The 9,377-nt window shown below is 43.4% G+C and overlaps 1 long non-coding RNA gene across 1 annotated transcript; it reads right to left on the bottom strand.

Annotated features, from left to right (window-relative positions):
* Window positions 1-749: 749 nt before the first annotated feature.
* LOC115068843 lies at window positions 750-9,371 on the bottom strand. The gene is made up of 2 exons (XR_003848197.1): window positions 9,267-9,371; window positions 750-1,055 (listed from the first exon to the last, which is right to left on the bottom strand). It is a non-coding gene; the product is annotated as an uncharacterized LOC115068843 (long non-coding RNA).
* Window positions 9,372-9,377: the final 6 nt, after the last annotated feature.

Below are 9,377 nucleotides of genomic sequence, written 5' to 3'. Positions count from 1 at the left end.
GGATCACCTAGACTCCTGAACTGTGAGAAAAGAAATGCCTGTTGTTTAAGTCATTCAGCTTAGGGTATTTTGATATGGCAGCCCAAGATTACTCATGTACTAGAACACAGTTCTTATTAGGAAACCCTGTGGGCACAGTATTTATTTTTTCTAATTTCCCCCACTCGAATCCCTAGACAGAACAATAATTAACAGTGGTAGTGATGGATGATGGTTGTAGTTTAACAAGCAGGAACTTAAACTCCCAAGCAGAGGAAGCTTTTTCTCTAAGGTCTCTCGTCCCAAGGCAGTAGGGGAAATCCCCTTGGTTCTTTTGTGCTTCCTTACTCTCTCTCTCTCTCACTCTTTCTCTCCTCTCACTGCTTTACTCTAAAGATACATGTAGGGCTGGAGAGATGGCTCAGTGGTTAAGAGCACTGGCTGCTCCTGCAGAGGACCTGGGTTTGGTCACCAGCATCTACATGGTAGCTAACAACCGTCTGTAACTCCAGTTCCAGAGGATCCAACACTCTTCTGACCTCCAGGGGAACTGTGAGACACAGGTACTTACATACATGCAGGCAATACACTCATCCATAATAAATAAATAAATATACAAAAAAGAGAAGAAATCACAATCAAAAGTAGATAATACTTCGGAATGAAGAGTAAGCCATTGAAGACAATGTCCAAAGTACAAAGCAAATAAAATATTAGATATCAAAGGCACATAAATCATGATAAAGGTATTTGGTCATAGCAGCAAAAAGTTAAGTCAGCAGTATATCATATCTTTATAATCATACCGACAATTTCATTAACTCAGTTAACAATTATCAAATTAGCTGTGGTTCTGATAGTGTGCCAGGTGTGGGGGCTATGGATAAGCAACCGCTTACAAAGGCTCTGCCTTCCGTCTGTTCCTCTGACTCCTCCATTATTTCAACCTCTTCTTCTGCAATGTCCTCAGAGCCTCAGAGGGGGAGATAGAGATGTCCTATTTGAACTGAGCATTCAACAGTCCCTTGTCTTCAGCACTTTGACCACTTATGAGTCTCTGTAATAACTGCCACCTACTGCAAAAAAAAAAAAAGACATTTCTGTAACCAAAGTTTATAGCAACAGCAATCTGTGGGAATGAGCATAAATAATTAGAAAGAAAATTGGGACACATCATGTTCATTTAGAAAAACAACAGTGGCTTCCCCAGCGAGCCTATAGCATCTCTAGCCATGGACTTTTGACCAGGATTACAGTCCTAGACATGAATTCCCTCCTGTGAAGTGGGCTTCAAATCCAGTAAGTTGTTGGTAACCCCCATTAATGTCATGCCACTGTTGCATGAGTGGGCGCATCTTGTCTGACAGACAGGTAGTTAGCACACTAGGTCTGCACTGAATAGACTATTGATGCCAGTTCTCCTCCACAGCCTTCATAGCACTTTCCACCCCCTGAAAGGTACGCTGCAGGGAAGGATCCTACACTCAGCTCCAGCGTGATATCTCTGTGTCCTGCCAACAAAATGTGTGGTGTCTTCTGCAACAGGTACTTGCCATCTCCTGGTAGGCTACTAACAGCAGTGGCAATAGTCTACATTGTTTGGAGGGCCTCAGGAGCCTTCCTGAAACAAGATCGTTTCTGAGAATGGTATGAAAAATAGGTCAACAAAATGATAACAAAGGAACATGATGGAAATGGAAAAATAAGTGAATCCGACAAAGTGAGATGAAAGCGACTCCCCAGTCACTCCAGGTCAGCAATGCCCAATGTCTTGCTAAGGGAACCCTCTTTTGTCCTGGTTAGTACTTGCTGTCCATGACACAGCCTAGAGCCACTTGGGAAGCAGCAACCTCAATTGAAGAATTGCTTCGATCAGATGGCCTGTAGGCATGTCTGTGGGACATTATTGGTTGGTAATTGATGTAGGAGGGCCAAGCCCACTGTGGGTGGTACCATCCCTATGCAGGGTTTGGGGCTATATAAGAAAAACAGCTGAGCATGAGTCAGGGAAAGCCAGCCAGGAAGCTATGTTCCTTCCTAGTTTCTGTTTCAGTCCCTGCCCTGACTTCCCTCAGTAATGGATTATGACCTGAAAGCATAAACCCAATAAACCCTTTCCTCCTCTAAGTTGATTCTGGTCAGAGTGTTTTATCATAGCAACAGAAAGCAAACTAGAACATACCACCTGAAGAAATAATGGAAAAAGTAGATCCTGCCAGACGTGGTGGCACACACCTTTGATCCTAGCACGCAGAAGGCAGAGATAGGCAGATCTCTGTGAGTTCAAAGTGTGGTCTGTCTACTTAATGAGTTCTGGGCCAGCTTGGTCTCCATAGTGAATCCAGGACAGCTGGGGCTACAGGAAGACCCTGTCTCAAAAAGACAAAAGAAAAAAAAAGACAAAAAAAAGAAAAAGAAACAGGAGATCCTTTGAATTATGGAGTCAAGAGACCAAGATAGAAATAGAACCCCAAACAGAAAAGATCTGCCCTCATGAATTACCAGCCCTGGTGGTGCAGACCTTAAATCCCAGCACTCAGGAGGCAGAGGCAGATGGATTTCTGTGATTTCAAGGCCAGCCTGGTGTACGTAGAGAGTTTCAGGTCAGTTGGGGCTACAAGGAGACCCTGTCTAAAAACAAACAAATCACCCAGCAATTGGAGGACTGAGCAGAGACTGGGATCTGATTTCTGTTCAATTCAGAGCCTGCCTGAAATACAAGTTAGATTCAAGGTCAGAAAGGTCAAGGCACTTGGAGTCAGAAGTCCCAGGAGCTGGCCTTACTACCTATACGATTGCAGACATGACAACATTCCAGCCTCTACTTCCTCATCCACCAGTGAGATTGGGAGATCTCTCATCTACATTGATTGATCTTGCACGTGAGGTGACATTTGAAATGACAATATAAGAGCAAAACACTTCAGATATGGCATCTTTGAAAAAAAAATATAGCGCTTATGGAAGCAATGCAGGAGTCTGGAGAGACTGCTCTGTGGTTAAGAGCACTGGCTGCTCTTAGAGGACCCAGGTTTGTGTCTAAGCACTCACATTCAGCAGGCAGCTCACAAACGCTGTAACTCCAGTTTCAGAGATCTGACGCCCTCTTCTAGCTCCTCTAGGTACCTAAATGGATGTGGTACACATATGTACGTTCAGGCACAAACGCATATATGTAAAAGTTAAATCTTTTAAACTAATGTGCAACACTATAGAAAAAAAGTTTTTTTTGGTCTTTTTGAGACAGGGTTTCCCTGTAGCCCCAGCTGTCCTGGATTCACTATGGAGCCCAAGCTGGCCTCGAACTCAGAGATCCGCCTGCCTCTGCCTCCTGAGTGCTGGGATTAAAGGTGTGCGCCACCACGCCTGGTTTGAGAAAAATATTTTAAGATTAAAAAAATACATATGTGTATATGAGTATTTTTCCTGCATGTATGCATGTGCACTGCATACATGCTTGGTGCCTGCAGAGGTCGGAGAGGGCATCATGTCCCCTGGAACTGGAGTTACAGATGGTTGTGAGCCACTTTATGGGTGCTGGGAACTGAAATCTGGTCCTCTGCAAAATCAGCAAGCACTCACTGAGCCCTCTCTTCAGCCCCTTAGGAAAATTTGAAGAACAGAAAAGCATGCTACAAATTACCTTTCACTTGGTTGTTTTCATTCAGCACCTAATTCACGTTACTGAGCATGTCCATATAAGTCTAGCAACACCCCTGAGAGGTGGCACAGATGAACAGACTGTACAAAAACTGTTATCGCCTCTTTTCCTTTATTTACAACCATAAGCACTTTTTCTATCTTCTTCCTAGTGTGCCTCCTAAAGTTCTACAATGTCCCACAGTGGAATTCACTTGGCACTTGTGTGTTTGCTATGATTTGAATGTATTTTTGGTTGGAATTTTATTTAAGCACCTAAATATAAATGTTTCACATTCATTTCTTTTCGAAATCTTAAAAAATATATTTATTGCTGGGAGTGGTGGTGCACATCTTTAACCCCAGCATTCAGGAGGCAGAGGCAGGTAGATCTCTGTGAGTTCAAGGCCAGCCTGGTCTACATAGTGAGTTCCAGGCCAGCTGGGGCTACAGGGAGACCCTGTCTCAAAAAGACTGTGTGTGTGTGTGTGTGGAGAGAGAGAGAGAGAGAGAGAGAGAGAGAGAGAGAGATCAGAGAACAACTCAGTTCTCTCCCTCCACCATGTGGGTCATAGTAATTGAACCCAAATCATCAGGTTTGGTGGCAAAGGCCTTTACTCACCAAGTCATCTCACTGACCCTATTTTTTATAGACATATTTTATTTATTATTTTTATTTTATGTGAATGTGTGTATTTACCTGCATGTAAGTGTAAGTGCAAGTGTAAGGTGTAAGTGCACCCGTGTCATGCAGTGCCTGCAGAGGTCAGAAGACGGCGTCAGATCCCCGGAACTGGAGTTACAGACAGTTGTAAGCTGCCGTGTGGGTGCTGGGATTCGAACCTGGGTCTTCTGCAAGAACATTCAGTGTTCTTAACTGCTGAGCCATCTCTCCAGCCCCACTGACCCTATTTTTTAAAATCTTTTAAAATTAATTTGTTGAGGGTAATATCCAAAGAAATGGATTTTGTTGAGATATTTTCTTTGTTCTCATGTTTATTTAAATAAATTGAAATTTGTGGGGGGTTTTTTGTAAATAATGTAGCAATGAATATCCTTATGATCAATTTTAATGAACTTTGTGATTAATTTAGCTGTGTGAAGAACTGTGACTAGAGTGAAAAGCAAAAACATTTGGGAGGCGGGTGTTAAACTAAGAAATCCAGGAAGCAATGCAGAACTATAAGCTGTGTGAAAGGTATCTGTAAATCAAGTAGCCGGTATGACAAAGGAGTTTTTAAATTCTTAAGAAGTGGCATTCACCAGACGCACTTCAAGGGTGCCAAAGGCTACACTTACCACCAACTGCTCTGGATCTATGTGCTTTGGGACATCTCCCGATGGATTTCTATTCAACCTGGAAGCTGCCATCAGCATACAAAGCATCTTTATTTAGTACAGGTTGCCTCTTATTCCAGAATTTCAGATCTGATTACCTCCTATGATGGAATGATTGTTTTCTATGAGATGATTCATCCTATGTGTGTAAGAATATACTTTCTACCTTCTGGAGATGTTTCTACCTAGTGGAGTATACTTGGAACACACTAAGGAAATGGTCTGGATAGCAAGGCATGGCAGGCTGATAATCCAAGTTCTCAGGAGCCCAAGGCAGGAGGATAGCAAGCTCCAGACCAACCTAAGCTACACGTCGGGATCTTGTCACAAAGCCCAAAGGGGAGAAGGGTCTGGATAGCAAGGCATGGCAGGCTGATAATCCAAGTTCTCAGGAGCCCAAGGCAGGAGGATAGCAAGCTCCAGACCAACCTAAGCTACATGTCGGGATCTTGTCACAAAGCCCAAAGGGGAGAAGGGGAGCTTACATTCATGTATTTCTGCCTCAGCTAAGAAGCCTATAATTAAGAAGTATTAATGATAATTCACCTATACAGATGAGAGGATGGGCTTTGAAGAAGTTAAGTTGCCCTGGTTAACATGGGCATATTTTCTAGTTAGCTAGTAAGCAAAGGATCCTGGAGGCAGACCCGGAGTTGTCTGCCCTCAGCGTCATAATGACTTTTCTTCATTGCCTCTGATGCCCAGGGTGATAATTCTCTGTCCCCAACAATCACTCCAGCTGCAAGGGAAAGCAAACTTTTGCTGATCAGTAGGTCAAGCAACTACATTTTATTGCTTAATGACAGAGCTACTCTAATCAGAATGCTATAGGAACCTGAGGCATGAGACCCACCACACACAAAGAAGGCTCCACGGAATCTGGTAGAGAAACCAGGAAAGTATAATCATGCCAGCAGACTCAGAGTGTCCTCTTAAAAACTCCAATCTGGGGAGCTGGCTCAGCAGTAAGAGCACTGACTATTCTTGCAGAAGTCCTGGGTTCAAATCTCAGCACCCACATGGTGGCTAATAACCTCTGTAGTTCCAGTTCCAGGGGATCCGATTCCCTCTTCTGTTCTCTAGGGATATTGCACTGCACGGGTGCACTTACATACATGCAGGCAATACACTCATACATATAAAAAATAAATAAAAACCCCACAAAACTCTAGTCTGGAGTTGAATTCCTTCACAGTTGTATAGATCTCCCTGCATCATTCTCTGTTACAACGTTGGTGAGCTTAAGTTACACCCTACGTGACTATCAGAAAGGTGCTTAACATGTGCTATGAGACCACTGAGGGGAAATTCCTGCTGCAGGCACATTTGCAGAGGCAGATATTTAGGGCAGGAGTTAAGACTTTCTTTAACAACAGAATTTATTGTAAACAAGAGAGTTGCAAACAGATGTTCCAGTGGATAACTGTGGTGTTCCTTTCTCAAGATCGCTTTCTCCATTTTAGGTTTGATTTCTTTCAACGCAAATTTTAGTAAGCAATCATAAAACCACATAGGGTGAGTACTAGGTCATAACATATTAAACCAGCTCTAAAACGATTATTAGACATACACAAAAGTGACATTAAATTCCTTTTCTCCTTCAAAGAGCTCTCAATCTGACACATAATCTCTCTGTTAAGTTTGCTCGTGATTATTCACTCATTCTAAGCTGCTGTTAACTTCAGTTGATTGTATGACCTTTGACTAAAGTCACCTGAATTGAAAAAAAAATTTTCTTTTTAAATTTAATTTTTTGAGAATTTCATACATAAGTATTATGTTTATATCATTTCTTCCCCTCTCCAACTTGTCCTTGTGAAAACATACTTTTTTATTTTTTTGGTCTTTTTGAAACAGGTTTCCCTGAAGCCCCATTTGGCCTGGAACTCACTATATAGACCAGGCTGGCCTTGAACTCACATAGATTCGCCTGCCTCTGCCTACCAAGTGTTGGGACTACAAACGTGCGCCACCACACCCGGCTGAAACACACTTTCTTAATACAGAAAATTTGCAGCAAATAAAAAAAGCTCTAGATTACCATACTGGATATGCTTGAATAAATATAGAGTTTATAAAACACTCAATTATGTCCTTGGCATTCTTAGAGAGACAGTTGTGATTACAATGCAGTCTTTGTTATTACTGGGCAATTGCTAATATACCAATCTTAACTTGACAATCAAAAGAGCAACTTAAGCCTTGTGAACTTCTGTATTACCAGTATTACACAGAGCTCACTACATTTAACACACACAGACACACACGTACACACACACACACACACACACACACACACACTTTTGAGCAAAGAATGCTTCTGAGAGGCCAAAACAATCCAAACAATTAACATTGTAAAATACAGAACACAATAGAAACCTTCCATAGGACATCAGGAAAGTGGGCCTCAAAGACAGCAGGAAGAGTATGCATTAACAGACAAAGGGGGTTTCTGGGTTGGCTTGGATACTGTGCTGGTTGCATGAGCATGAGGACCTGAGTTCACATCCATAACATCCAGGTAAAAATCAGCATGGATGCACAATGCTTGTAATTCCAGCACGAAGAGGGTAGAGACATGGATCCTGGTGTTCATGGGCCAGCTGGTTTTGAGACACAGATAATTTCAGGTCTAGGAAGAGTCTGTCTCAATAAAGCAGAAGGGGCAAGAGAGACGGCTCAGCAGTTAAGAGCACTGGCTGCTCTTGCAGAGGACCCAGGTTTGTTCACAGTCCTCACCTGATGGCTAATAATCATGTGTAACTCCAGTTCCAGGGGATCCTACGCCATCTTCTAGCCTCCATAGGCATTGCAAACATGTGGTGCAACTACATACATGGAGGCAAAACATTCATATACATAAAATAAAAATTTTAAAGACACCCTGACATTAACTTCTGGTCTCCATGTACCCATACAGAGGTTTGCACCTGTATATAACACACACACACACACACACACACACACACACACACACACACACTCACACTCACATAAAGGAGATTTCTTCTCCCTGAACTTGATGGATGTTGTTTGCCCAGAATATCCTTCTTTGAAGATGCGTCTGGTGGTTTTGGAATCAGAGGAAGAGTCTTATGGATTTTTAAGTTTTTCTTCTATATATTCTTTGCTTAAATATTTGAGCTCTTTCTCTTTATTGTCAGCGTATGGATTGTCCACCAACGTAACCTGGCCTATAGCAGAGTTTTCCCTGATTTTCTGTAACCTACCTGCCTACCTGCTATAAGCACCAATGTACTTGGAAAATGCCTTGATACATGACTTTCTTTGTTCTTTTACTATAAAAATGTCATCAAACTGTTAGCATGTTAGAACATGGGATTTGGGGTATCCTAAGTCTGTGTTCCTGGGCCTTGGTCAGTCATATTTGGCTTCAAAACAATCTCTTATCCCCTTTGAAAAGAGAATTGTGGGGTTTTTTGGTTTTGTTTTGTCTTTTTGAGACAGGGTCTCCCTGTAGCTCTGCTGTCCTGGAACTCACTATGCAGACCAGGCTGGCCTCGAACTCACAGAGATCCGCCTGCCTCTGCCTCCCCAGTGCTGGGATCAAAGGCGTGCACCACCATGACCGGCCTAAGTTTTTTCATATTACTTTACTTTTTTTTTTGGTCTTTTTGAGGCAGGGTCTCCCTGTAGCCCCAGCTGTCCTGGAACTCACTATGTGGGCCAGGTTGGCCTTGAACTCACAGAGATCCGCCTGCCTCTGCCTCCCCAGTGCTGGGATCAAAGGTGCACCACCACGCGCAGCTGAGAATTGTGTTTTTTATACCAACAAAGCACAGAGTGATCCTGATATGTGCCCTCCACTCTCCATCCTCGGTTCTAAGGGCCACAGCCACATGTGGCGCTAAATACTGGAGGGGTACAGTGCCTGTTTCATCCTGCTGTCTTCCGAGCGGTCTCTGGATTCCAGGAAGAGCTATCTGACAGAATGCCAGGATATGCGTCTCTATGGTGACTTCTTTAGGGGTTTTCCTGTTGTGACTGATTTCTCAGGGCTCAGCCCCCTTCTTCTTCCCAGTTTCCCGGCTTCCTCTGTATGACCCTGTCGCACTAAATTTTCTCCCCTTGTCCCTTCTTGGGAGGCTCAGTGTGCACCCTCCCAAGGCCCCAAGGCTCACAGACTAACCTAAGACATTTTTAGCTTGGGTTTCCTTTGTGGTAGGAAGTCGGGATGTCTTACAAAGACACCTTGCTTCCACGACCCGCCCACGGTCTCTGTCAGCTTCCGTAAGTGCCCTGTGGACCCTCAGTCTCACCCCAGGTCTGTAAATGCCCCATCTCATTACCATGCCTGCAGGACGCCCCTGCCATTCACCCCCGAGGCTCCACACACTTCCTTCTTTCCATTTCAATCTGGCTGCCATGTGAACTCTTTTGGGCTAGGCTCCACCCTTCTT

Source organism: Nannospalax galili, unplaced genomic scaffold, assembly GCF_000622305.1.
Source record: "Nannospalax galili isolate Female #2095 unplaced genomic scaffold, S.galili_v1.0 scaffold770, whole genome shotgun sequence".
Taxonomy (NCBI): domain Eukaryota; kingdom Metazoa; phylum Chordata; class Mammalia; order Rodentia; family Spalacidae; genus Nannospalax; species Nannospalax galili.
This window is presented reverse-complemented; position numbering and strand designations above follow the sequence as displayed.